The sequence below is a fragment of the Oncorhynchus gorbuscha genome, linkage group LG09, assembly GCF_021184085.1.
Source record: "Oncorhynchus gorbuscha isolate QuinsamMale2020 ecotype Even-year linkage group LG09, OgorEven_v1.0, whole genome shotgun sequence".
NCBI lineage: Eukaryota > Metazoa > Chordata > Actinopteri > Salmoniformes > Salmonidae > Oncorhynchus > Oncorhynchus gorbuscha.
Genome location: NC_060181.1, coordinates 46,172,433 through 46,185,343, shown reverse-complemented (window position 1 = coordinate 46,185,343; position 12,911 = coordinate 46,172,433).

The window sequence follows — 12,911 nt, the reverse complement described above, 5'->3', positions numbered from 1 at the left end:
GAAGTTATCAACAATTATATTGTACAGTGCCTTCGGAAAGTTTTCACACCTCTTGACGCTTATTCTACAATGTATTAAATATTTTTCCCCTCATAAATATATACACAATATACCCAATACCCAATATAGCCAAAAATATTTTTTTACATCTTAAAAATAACATAAAACTTAAAAATAACATTTCAATAAATTTTCAGACCCTATACTCAATACTTTTTTGAAGATCTTTTGTCAGCGATTGTAACCTTCAGTCTTTTTTGTTATGACGCTACAAGCTTGGCACATATGTATTTAGGGAGTGTCTCCCATTCTTCTCTTTAAATCTTCTCAAGATCTGTAAGGTTGGATGGCGAGCGTTGCTTCACAGCTATTTTCAGGTCTCTCCAAAGACGTTCGAATGGGTTCAAGTCCAGGTTCTGGCTGGGCAACTCAAGGACATTCAAAGATTTTTCCCGAAGCCACTCCTGAGTTGCCTGGGTATGTGCTTAGGGTTGTTGTCCTGTTGGAAGGTGAACCGTCACCCCAGTCTGAGGTCCTGAGCAAACTGGAGCAGGTTTTCATCAAGGAGCTCTCTATACTATGCTCCGTTCATCATCGCCTTGATCCTGACTCGTCTCCCAGTCCCTGCCACTGAAGAACATCCCCACATCATGATGCTGCCACCACCATGCTTCACCGTAGAAATGATGCCAGGTGTCCTCTAGACGTGACGCTTGGCATTCAGGCCAAAGTGCTCAATCTTGGTTTTATTAGACCAGCGAATCTTGTTTCTCATGGTCTTAGAGTCTTTAGGTGCCTTTTGGCAAACTCCAAGCGGGCTGTCATGTGCCTTTTACTGAGGAGTGGTTTCCGTCTGGACACTCCACCATAAAGGCCTGATTGGTGGAGTGCTGCAGAGATGGTTGTCATTCTGGAAGGTTCTCCCATCTCCACAGAGGAACTCTAGAGCTCTGTCAGTGTGACCCTCGGGTTCTTGGTCACCTCCCAAGTCCCATGATTGCTCAGTTTGGCTAGGTGGCAGCTCTTGGAAGAGTCTTGGTGGTTCCAAACTTCTTCCATTTAAGAATGATGGAGGCCCCTTTGTTCTCGTCGACTTTCAATGCTGCAGATATGTTTTGGTACCCTTTCCCAGATCTGTACCTCTACACAATCCTGTCTCGGAGCTCTACGGACAATTCCTTCGAACCTCATTGCTTGGTTTTTGCTCTGACATGCACTGTCAACTGTGGGACCTTATATAAACAGGTGTGTGCCTTTCCAAATCATGTCCAATCAATTGGATATACCACATGTGGTCTCCAATCAATTTGTAGAAACAAGGATTATTAATGGTAACAGTATGAATCTGAGCTCAATTTTGAATCTCTATCAAAGGGTCTGAATATTTATGTAAATAAGGTATTTCTGTTTATATTTTTTTGCCTTGTCATTATGGGGTATTATGTGTAGATTGTTGCCAAAAAACATATTTAATCAATTTTAGAATAAGGCTGTAACATAACAAAAAGTCTGACTACTTTCTGAAGGCACTGTATACTGTATTCTTGTCAATGCCATCCTATTCAACTATTGCTGTATATATGATATTCTATCCTCCAGATATAATAAATATTCTATGTATAGACAATCTATACACATCCCATCACAGATAGATATACAGTATATTTATATTTATACTCCGGACTCTGACATTGCTCGTCCTAATATTTATATATTTATTAAATCTATTCTTTGACTTTTAGATTTGTGTATTGTTGTGAATTGTTATTGACTCCAGACATTTCGGCTTTTAATTTTGTATAAATGTTTATGCATTTCTAAAACCCAAATTGCACTTTGACATGATGAGGTATTGTGTGACAAATAATCTCAATTTAATCTATATTAAATTCAGGCATAACAAAACAAAATGTGGAAAAATTTCTGAAGGCAAGTCAGTTAGGACATCTACTTAAAGCATGACACAAGTAATTTTTCCAACAATTGTAAACAGACAGATTATTTCACTGTATCATAATTCCAGTGGGTCAGAAGTTTACATACACTAAGTTGAATGTGCCTTTAAACAGCTTGGAATAATTCCAGAAAATTTTGTCATGGCTTTAGAAGCTTCTGGTAGGATAATTGACAACATTTGAGTCAATTGGAGGTGTACCTGTGGATGTATTTCAAGGCCAACCTTCAAACTCAGTGCCTCTTTGTTTGACATCATGGGAAAATCAAAAGATATCAGCCAAGCAAAAATTTGTAGACGTCCACAAGTCTGGTTCATCCTTGGGAGCAATTTCCAAACGCCTGAAGGTACCACGTTCATCTGTACAAACAATAGTACGCAAGTATAGACACCATGGGACCACGCAGCCGTCATGCCGCTCAGGAAGGAGACGCGTGCTGTCTCCTAGAGATAAACGTACTTTGGTGTGAAAAGTGAAAATCCATCGCAGAACAACAGCAAAGGACCTTGTGAAGATGCTGGAGGAAACAGGTATGAAAGTATCTATTTCCACAGTAAAACGAGCCCTATATCGACATAACCAGAAAGGCCGCTCAGCAAGGAAGAAGCCACTGCTTCAATAGCCACTGCTCCAATCAATCCCATCAATACCCTACTCATCCGTTGTTCCTCTGGTGATGTAGAGGTGAATCAAGGCCCTGCAGCACCTATCTCCAATTCCATTCTCCAGGTGCTCTTGTTTGTTGACTTCTGTTAACAGTAAAAACCTTGGTTTCATGTATGTTAACAAGAGAAGCCTCCTCCCTAAGTTTGTTTTATTTACTGTTTTAGCACACTCTGCCAACCCGGATGTCCTAGACCTAGACCTTGTCTGAATCCTGGCTTAGGAAGGCCACCAAAAGTTGCAATCTACAGCAGAGATTGCCTGAAAAGTTCCTTCATACTATCCAGGTGTGTGCCCAAACAATTTGAGCGTACACTTTTAAAAATCCACCTTTCCAGAAACAAGTCTCTAACCGTTGCCACTTGCTGTAGACCACCTTCTTCCCCCAGCTGTGCCCTGGAAACCACATGTGAATTGATTGCCCCCCATCTATCATCAAAGCTCGTACTGTTAGGTGACCTGAACTGGGACATGCTTAACACTCCGGCCGTCCTACAATCTAAACTAGATGCCCTCAATCTCACACAAATTATCAATGAACCTACCAGGTGCAACCCCAAACCCGTAAACACGGGCACCCTCATAGATATCATCCTAACCAACCTGCCCTCCAAATACACCTCTGCTGTCTTCAACCAGGATCTCAGCGATCATTGCCTTATTGCCTGCGTCAATAATGGGTCTGCGGTCAAACGTCCACCTCTCATCACGGTCAAACGCTCCCTAAAAGACTTGAGAGAGCAGGCCTTTCTAATCAACCTGGCCCGGGTATCCTGGAAGGATATTGACCTCAATTCCGTCAGTAGAGGATGCCTGGTTATTCTTTAAAAGTGCTGTCCTCACCATCTTAAATAAGCAAGAAAAATTTAGAACCAGGAACAGATATAGCCCTTGGTTCACTCCAGACTTGACTGGCATTGACCAGCACAAATACATCCTGTGGTGTATTGCATTAGCATTGAATAGCCCCTGCGATATGCAACTTTTCAGGGAAGTTAGGAACCAATATACACAGGCAGTTTTTCAAACAGATATTTGCATCCTGTAGCAAAAACCCCAAAAGGTTCTGGGACATTGTAAAGTCCATGGAGAATGAGAGCACCTCCTCCCAACTGCACTGAGAATAGGGAACACTGTCACCACCGATAATTCCACGATTATTGTGAATTTCAGTAAGAATTTTTTTACGGCTTACCCCAGGTCAGCAGTCCTGCACCCCCCACAGCAAATTGCCCAAGCCTCCCCATTTCTCATTCACCCAAATCCAGGCTATCCTGCTGCCCTTGTACCTTCTTTGGACACTCTGTTAACTAATGTCAAGATGAGCTTCAATGCCATTCAACTCTCCTTCTGTGGCCTCCAACTGCTCTTAAATTCAAGTTAAACTAAATGTGTGCTCGATTGCTGCCAGCACCTGCCTGCCCATCCAGCATCATTACTCTGGACAGTTCTGACTTAGAATATGTGGACAACTACAAATACATAGGTGTCTGGTTAGATTGTTAACTGTCTTTCCAGACTCACATTAAGCATCTCCAATCCAAAATTAAATCTAGAATCGGCTTCCTATTTCGCAACAGCATCCTACACTCATGCTGCCAAAAATCCCCTCGTAAAACTGACTATCCTAGCAATCCTTGACTTCTGCGATGTCATTTACAAAATAGCACACTCTACTCAGCACATTGGATGCTGTGCCATCTGTTTTGTCACCAAATCCCAATATACTACCCACCACTGCGACCTGTATGCTCTCATTGTCTGGCCCTCGCTTCATATTTGTCAACAAACCCATTGGTTCCAGGTCATTTACAAGTCTCTGCTAGGTAAAGCCCCGCCTTATCTCAGCTCACTGGTCACGATAGCAGCAACTCCCCATAGCACGCGCTCCAGTAGGTACATTTCACTGGTCACCCACAAAACTAATTCCTCTTTTGGCCGCCTTTCCTTCCAGTTCTCTGCTGCCAATGACTGGAACAAATTGCAAAAACCATTGAAGCTGGAGACTCATATCTCTCTCTCTCTACCTTTAAGCACCAGCTGTCAGAGAAGCTCACATATTACTGCACCTGTACGTAGCCCATCTGTAAATAGCCCATCCAACTACCTCATTCTCATACTGTTAATTTTATTTTTTTTGCTCCTTTGCACCCCAGTATCTCTACTTGCACATTCATCTTCTGCACATATATCACTCCAGTGTTTAATTGCTATATTGTATTATTTTGCCACTATGGCCTATTTATTCCCTTACCTCCCACATCGTACCTCATTTGCACTCACTGTATATAGACTTCTTCTATTGTGTGTTGTTTGTTTATTCCATATGTAACTCTGTGTTGTTGTATGTGTCAAACTGCTGTGCTTGGCCATGTTGCAGTTGTAAATGAGAACTTGTCCTCAACTGCCCTACATGGTTAAATAGAGGTGAAATAAAAATAAATAATACATTATATTATAAAAATACTCCCACTATCGAAAGAAAATGGTTGGGATAGCCATTTAAAATGTTTGTATTTGTTTTTAAATCTACAGTATATCACATACAGTGGGGCAAAAAAGTATTTAGTCAGCCACCAATTGTGACAGTTCTCCCATTTAAAAAGATGAGCGAGGCCTGTAATTTTCATCATAAGGTGCACTTCAACCATGACAGATAAAATGAGGGGAAAAAATCCAGAAAATCACATTGTAGGATTTTTTATGAATTTATTTGCAAATTATGGTTGAAAATAAGTATTTGGTCACCTACAAACAAGCAAGATTTCTGGCTCTCACAGACCTGTAAGAGTCCTTTAAGACCTTTAAGAGGCTCCTCTGTCCTCCACTCGTTACCTGTATTCATGTCACCTGTTGTTATCAGTACAACGGTTAGTCAGGCTGATTAAGGTAGTATGTACATGTAGATATGGTTAAAGTGACTATGCATATATAACAAAGTAGCGTAAAAGAGGGGGTGGGACACAATGCAGATAGCCCGGTTAGCCAATGTGCGGGAGCACTGGTTGGTCAGCCGAATTAAGGTAGAATGTACATGAATCTATAGTTAAAGTGACTATGCTTATATGATAAACAGAGAGTAGCAGCAGAGTAAAAAGAGGGGATGGGTGGGTTAGGGACACACACAATTAAAATAGTCTGGTTAGCCATTTGAATACCTGTTCAGGAGTCTTATGGCTTTGGGGTAAAAACTGTTGAGAAACCTTTTTGTCCTTAGACTTGGCACTCCGGTAGCGCTTGCCATGCGATAGTAGAGAGAACAGTCTATGACTGGAGTGACTGGGGTCTTTGACCATTTTTAGGACCTTCCTCTGACACCGCCTAGTGTAGAGGTCCTGGATGGCAGGCAGCTAAGCCCCAGTGGTGTACTGGGGCGTACGCACTACCCTCTGTAGTGCCTTGCGGTCAGAGGCTGAGCATTGCCATACCAGGCAGTGATGCAACCAATCATCTTGATGTTGCAGCTGTAGAAACTTTTGAGGATCTCAGGACCCATGCCAAAGTTTTGTTTCCTGAGGAGTAATAGGCTTTGTTGCACCCTCTTCACGGCTGTCTTGGTGTGTTTGGACCATTCTAGTTTGTTGTTGATGTGGACACCAAAGAACTTCAAGCTCTCAACCTGCTCCACTACAGTGAGAATGGGGGTGTGCTCGGTCCTCCTTTTCCTGTAGTCCACAATCATCTCCATAGTCTTGGTTACGTTGAGGAATAGGTTGTTATTCTGGCACCACCTGGCCAGGTCTTTGACCTCCCCCCTGTCTCGTTGTTGTTGTCGGTGACCAGGCCTACCACTGTTGTGTCGTCTGTGTCGTCCTCCTCTCCACCCTCTCCGAGTTGGGCATCTCCGGCGCGGCTCACGCTTGGATTGCGTCCTACCTGACAGGTCGCTCCTACCAGGTGGCGTGGCGAGAATCTGTCTCCTCACCACGCGCTCTCACCACTGGTGTCCCCCAGGGCTCTGTTCTAGGCCCTCTCCTATTCTCGCTATACACCAAGTCACTTGGCTCTGTCATAACCTCACATGGTCTCTCCTATCATTGCTATGCAGACGACACACAACTAATCTTCTCCTTTCCCCCTTCTGACGACCAGGTGGCGAATCGCATCTCTGCATGTCTGGCAGACATATCAGTGTGGATGACGGATCACCACCTCAAGCTGAACCTCGGCAAGACGGAGCTGCTCTTCCTCCCGGGGAAGGACTGCCCGTTCCATGATCTCGCCATCACGGTTGACAACTCCATTGTGTCCTCCTCCCAGAGCGCTAAGAACCTTGGCGTGATCCTGGACAACACCCTGTCGTTCTCAACCAACATCAAGGCGGTGGCCCGTTCCTGTAGGTTCATGCTCTACAACATCCGCAGAGTACGACCCTGCCTCACACAGGAAGCGGCGCAGGTCCTAATCCAGGCACTTGTCATCTCCCGTCTGGATTACTGCAACTCGCTGTTGGCTGGGCTCCCTGCCTGTGCCATTAAACCCCTTCAACTCATCCAGAACGCCGCAGCCCGTCTGGTGTTCAACCTTCCCAAGTTCTCTCACGTCACCCCGCTCCTCCGTTCTCTCCACTGGCTTCCAGTTGAAGCCCGCATCCGCTACAAGACCATGGTGCTTGCCTACGGAGCTGTGAGGGGAACGGCACCTCAGTACCTCCAGGCTCTGATCAGGCCCTACATCCAAACAAGGGCACTGCGTTCATCCACCTCTGGCCTGCTCGCCTCCCTACCACTGAGGAGTACAGCTCCCGCTCAGCCCAGTCAAAACTGTTCGCTGCTCTGGCCCCCCCAATGGTGGAACAAACTCCCTCACGACGCCAGGACAGCGGAGTCAATCACCACCTTCCGGAGACACCTGAAACCCCACCTCTTTAAGGAATACCTAGGATAGGATAAGTATTCCCCCCCCCCCCCCCATTAAGATTTAGATGCACTATTGTAAAGTGACTGTTCCACTGGATGTCATAAGGTGAATGCACCAATTTGTAAGTCGCTCTGGATAAGAGCGTCTGCTAAATGACTTAAATGTAAATGTAAATGTTAAAGATGGTGTTCGAGTAATGCCTGGCCATGCAGTCGTGTGTGAACAGGAGTACAGGAGGGCACTGAGCACGCACCCCTGGGGAGCTCCAGTGTTGAGGATTAGCGTGGCAGATGTGTTGCTACCGACCCTCACCACCTGGGGGCGGCCTGCCAGGAAGTCCAGGATCCAGTTGCAGAGGTTAGGTGTTTAGTTCCAGGATCCTTAGCTTAGTGATGAGCTTTGAGGGGACTATGGTGTTGAACGCTGAGCTGTAGTCAATGAATAGCATTCTCACATAAGTGTTTATTTTGTCCAGGTGGGAAAGGGCAATGTGGAGTGCAATAGAGATTGCATCATCTGTTTGGGTGGTTGTTTGGGCGGTTTGGGCGGTTGTGGATCTGTTTTGGCAGTAGGCAAATCTACAGACGTGAGTGCTACGTGTCTTTAGTCATTTAGACAGGTTGCCTTCGTGTTCTTGGGCACAGGGACTATGATGGTCTGCTTGAAACATGTTGGTATTACAGACTCAATCAGGCACATGTTGAAAATGTCAGTGAAGACACCTGCTATGCCATGTGACGAACCATCAAAGTAAGTAAATGCACAGGTTTAGATAGTTATTTATTATTATTTAGTACATAGTATTATTGGTCAAGTGATGGTAAGTCAAATGTGAACTTATTACAATTTCAAATGAATTAAATCAGTAACAAGGCAGTTACTAACTAAATGTGAAATCCTACCACCTGTTAAGATCGGAGAGAGGACAAAGGAGAGAGATCTCATGGCCAAAACTGCCTATGAGGGAAGAGCAGGACAATACCCAACCTCGGTCTCAGACAGCATAGGTGGAAAAGTAGTGATATGACATGGAATATACCATGTCAAAAAACAATTCACAACATAGGAGCGTTCCTGAAAGCACACCACAAGGCTAGATGACAAAATAGCAGACACTCTCAAACTTGTACAAGCTCGGCTCAAGAGTATGATTAAAAATAAGACTTTATACATTTTTTTACTTCACTTTAATTCAGTCGGTCAGTATAAATTATTGTGCTGGTACAAAAGGAATGCAGTATGTTAAACTGGCATTTTGATTATTTGTTTCCTGAAAATAGTGAACAATTTGTGCTTTTGTGACTTCCGGGAGCAATTCGATGAAGCGACTGTGGATGAGGACGGAGCAGCAGCAGTGCCTGAATAAACATTACATAGTTAACTTTTAGCTTCAAGCAGTTTTACACTTCTTGATTGGAGTGCAGTGTTGATGTTTTTACTGACTTGTTTTGTGAGCTTATTGCTGTGATTTTGTTTCCCTATCTATTGTGATAGTTTTAAAAAATAGTTTTTTTTAAAGAAGTATTGTCTGGAATTTTGTATACTTTGTTAGTGGACACCTACCGACATGTCATTAGATATTCAGGGGCCCCTCTCATTTCAACGTCGTTAAGTGACTTGGGAAGTAACTTGTGTCAACTGACACCACATGTACATCTACAGTAGGAGATATTTCATTAAAAGATTATTTTTAAGTCAACCTCATAACATTGTCATATGTCAAAGTATATTAAATCCCCGTGGATTGATGAGAAAATTGAGAAAATTGTGTGGTTGAGAGGGATGAGGCAAAAGGAATGGCAAATAAGTCTGGTTACACAACCGATTGGCAAACATATTGCAAATTGAGAAATCATGTGACTAAACTGAATAAAAAGAAGACACTACACTATGAAACAAAGATAAATTACGTAAAACAAATTGTGAAAAACTTTGAAGCACCTTAAATGACATTTTTGGAATAAAGGCTCCATCATTCATTGAATCACATGGCTCATTCATCACAAAACCGACTGAAAAAACTGCCAACTAATTTAATGTTTTTTTTATATGCAAGATTAGCAAATTTAGGCATGTTCTGCCAGCAACAAATGACACTACACATCAAAATATATCTGACCAATTTATGATTATGAAAGACAAGCGTTGTAATTTTGAATTCTTGTTAAGGTTTTCTTTTGTCGAAGGAGAGGAGGACGAAAATTCAGCGTGGTTATTTCGATACATCTTTCATAAACGATAAACACAAACAATACAAAACAATAAACGTAACGTGAAAACCTAACCAGCCTATTTTTTTAAATAAAAAATAATTTATTATCTTCAATACCATTCATTCTTTACAACTCATAATTTTCATACATACTCAAATAATGGTATTTTAATTAAACTAATTTAACTGAACATAAACCCCAAACAAAACCTCAGGGGAGCATCTTCCCTCCCCGTCACCCTACAAAATACCTTTCCCTATCTCCCCGTCCCTAATCTATCCCCTTACAAATCTAAATGACACCCAGTCCTAAACCCCCCTTCCACCTCTCCCGAGCAGCATGCTGCCCCCACTTCCTCTCCTCCCTCTTCATCCTCCCCCTCAAATCTCCTTCCACCCTCCTCACTATCCCTTCCACCCCCCAATCTCTCCCTGTCTTCACCATGTTCTGCCTTGCTTCCCACAGCCCCCGTTTAAAGAGACTCATGAGAAGCCAGAGCAGAAACCTGTCCCTATCCGTCCCTCTCGCTCTCCCTACACCTCTCTCTAACCTGGCCCACGTCAATACAAAATCCCCCCTTACCAGACCTAACAACACCCGTGCCCTAGCCCATACTACTCCGGCAAAGGCACAGTCCCAAATGACATGGCGCACAGTCTCCTCCCTGCCACAAGAGGATCTTGGACAGGTGGGGGATTGCACCAAACTATACCGGTACATGATGGAATGTACCGGCAAGCACTTATGGAGGCTCAACCAATTCAGGTCCTTGAGCCTGTTGTCCAGACCCCGCGCCTGCACTCCCTCCCAGACCACTTCCGAGATGGCCACTACAGGCGCCGGACTCCCTGCCTTTCTGACCTCCTCGTACAGGTGCCTGTGATCTAAACCTACTCAGGCAACGTCAACCTCAGGGTGCGCACGCAGCCACTTGGCCGCATGACCAAAGTGCCACGGCAGATGTTCCGCACGAGGACCCGTGTTAGACCACACCATTACGCTTCTCGCCTGATACGAGAAGAACACCCGCAGGAGGTAACCGGACGGGTGTATCACTGGCTGAGCAAGCTCTGTTAACAAGAAAGAAACAAAAATTGTGTCCAGCTTGAGGGGGAAATGTGGTACCCCCCTACCTCCGTCCCCGATGGGACAGATCATGCGTGCCCTGGCGACCCAATCGTACCAGCCACTCCACATAAACTGAAACACAAGCCTCACCTAGAGGCCTCCTCAGACAAGCCGGCAATGGGTAGATGTATGCCAAATACAAAAGAGACGCCAACACACCCACCTTTAGGACCAGGACTTTGCCCATAAAAGACAAATACCTAGCCTTCCACATTGCTAGCTTCCTCTGTACCACTGCGATACGCATGTTCCAGTTTAGCGTCGCTGAGCCGGAGGTCTCAAAATGGACCCTGAGAATCCTCAGGGCCCCCTCACAGAGAGATACCCCCCCAGGCAAATCCGTTCTACCGCGCCATTTTCCGAAAAACTTGACGGAAGACTTGGTTCAGAACTGCTCCCGAAGCTCGGGTGAAATCCCCAAAGATGGCAAGGGACCTTGTCAGGCACGTGTCCTTGCACAGCAGCAAGGAAGTGTCGTCGGCATACTGCATCATCTTAACACGCAGCCCACCACTTCCAGGGATCAACAAGCCTTCCACCCCTGTGTCTGCCCTAATGGCAGCCCCCAGAGGCTCCATGTACAGAACGAAGAGGAGAGCCGAGAGTGGGCACCCCTGCCTGACCCCAGACGAGAGGTCAAAAACATCACCCAAGTGACTATTTACACTAACTCGGCACCCAACTCCGACATATAATGTATGAATGCATCCTATGAACTTCTCCCCAAATCCTAATCGACCTAACACTCTGAATAAAAAGGATATATTCACGCGATCAAAGGCTTTCGCCTGATCTATCCTCAACCCAAGCGATGGAGTCCCTGATTAACTGTAGGTTCCATCGAATAGAGCGGCCCTCTACCCCGCACGTCTGATCCTCATGGATGACGTAGGGAAGGGCTGTGCGCAACCGGTCTGCTAAAACCTTTGCAAGTAGCTTGTAATCTACACACAGCATATGTAGATTACAACGGCCGCCAGTCAACGGCCGCCAGTTGCCAAGATCTGTTACTTCCCCCTTCTTATATGAGTGACAACACTGCTATCCCCCCTATTCCTAAATCTGTATTAAAATCTCCCCTATCACTAATTTCCTATTTGTGACACACAGGGGTGTCAGACAGTCCACCATCTCCCTCCTGTCTGCCACCACCTGTGGCCCATACACCACCACTAATCTATATTTACAATCCCTTATCGTGACATCCACCCCTATAACCCTCCCCTGCATTACCACAAAAGAATCCTCCACTTTTACCTCCCTGTGCCCACACAAAATCCCTACCCCCGATGAGTGCACCACCTCAATACCCCAAACCAACTCCCCCTTGTCCCACTCCCTCTTAAACCTACTAACATCCCCTCCATCCCTCAGGTGAACCTCCTGTAAAAAACAAAAATCAAACCCCACACCCTCCAAATAACTAAAAACCGCCCTCCTCTTAACAAAATCCCTTAAACCCCTTACATTTAAACTAACAAAAGTAAAATTAGACACCACGAAAGAATAAAATAAAAACATGTATTACACTCAAATTCTAAACCCAGACAGAAAGAAAAACAGGAGACTCACCCGATGCTCCCCTGCTCCATATCTACCGATGAGAACACCATCTGTACTCCCGACATCCCCCCCCCCTCTTCCTCCATCTCACCAACCCAGGATGCAGGAATAGTGTTTGGCTCCGGGGTGCCCTGCACCCTGGGTCTACCCCCACACTCCTCCCCCCTCCCCAGTGCTGCAGCTGGTTTGGAAAAAAAATCGGGGAGGCTGAGTCCCCAAACAAAAAACTCCCCACCTCCTCCTGTACCCAGTCCTGAGTCTTGTTAGGTGTGTCCCCAACCAACAGAAGTTGAGGGCCTGGGGAAACCAGCAGCAACCCAGAGGTTTCTCCCACCCCCATCACTCTCTTGGCCATCCCCTCCCTCTCACTGTCGGCCAATCGCACCCTCCTCTTCATTCTCTTCTTTGGTGATGGCGGCAGTGGAGAGATACCACCCCCCCCCCCCGCCAGCTCTCCCACCATACCCCTCATCTCTTCCACCAGGGCACTTTCCCACCAGTCCACTTGCTCTTCCACCATCTCCTTCTC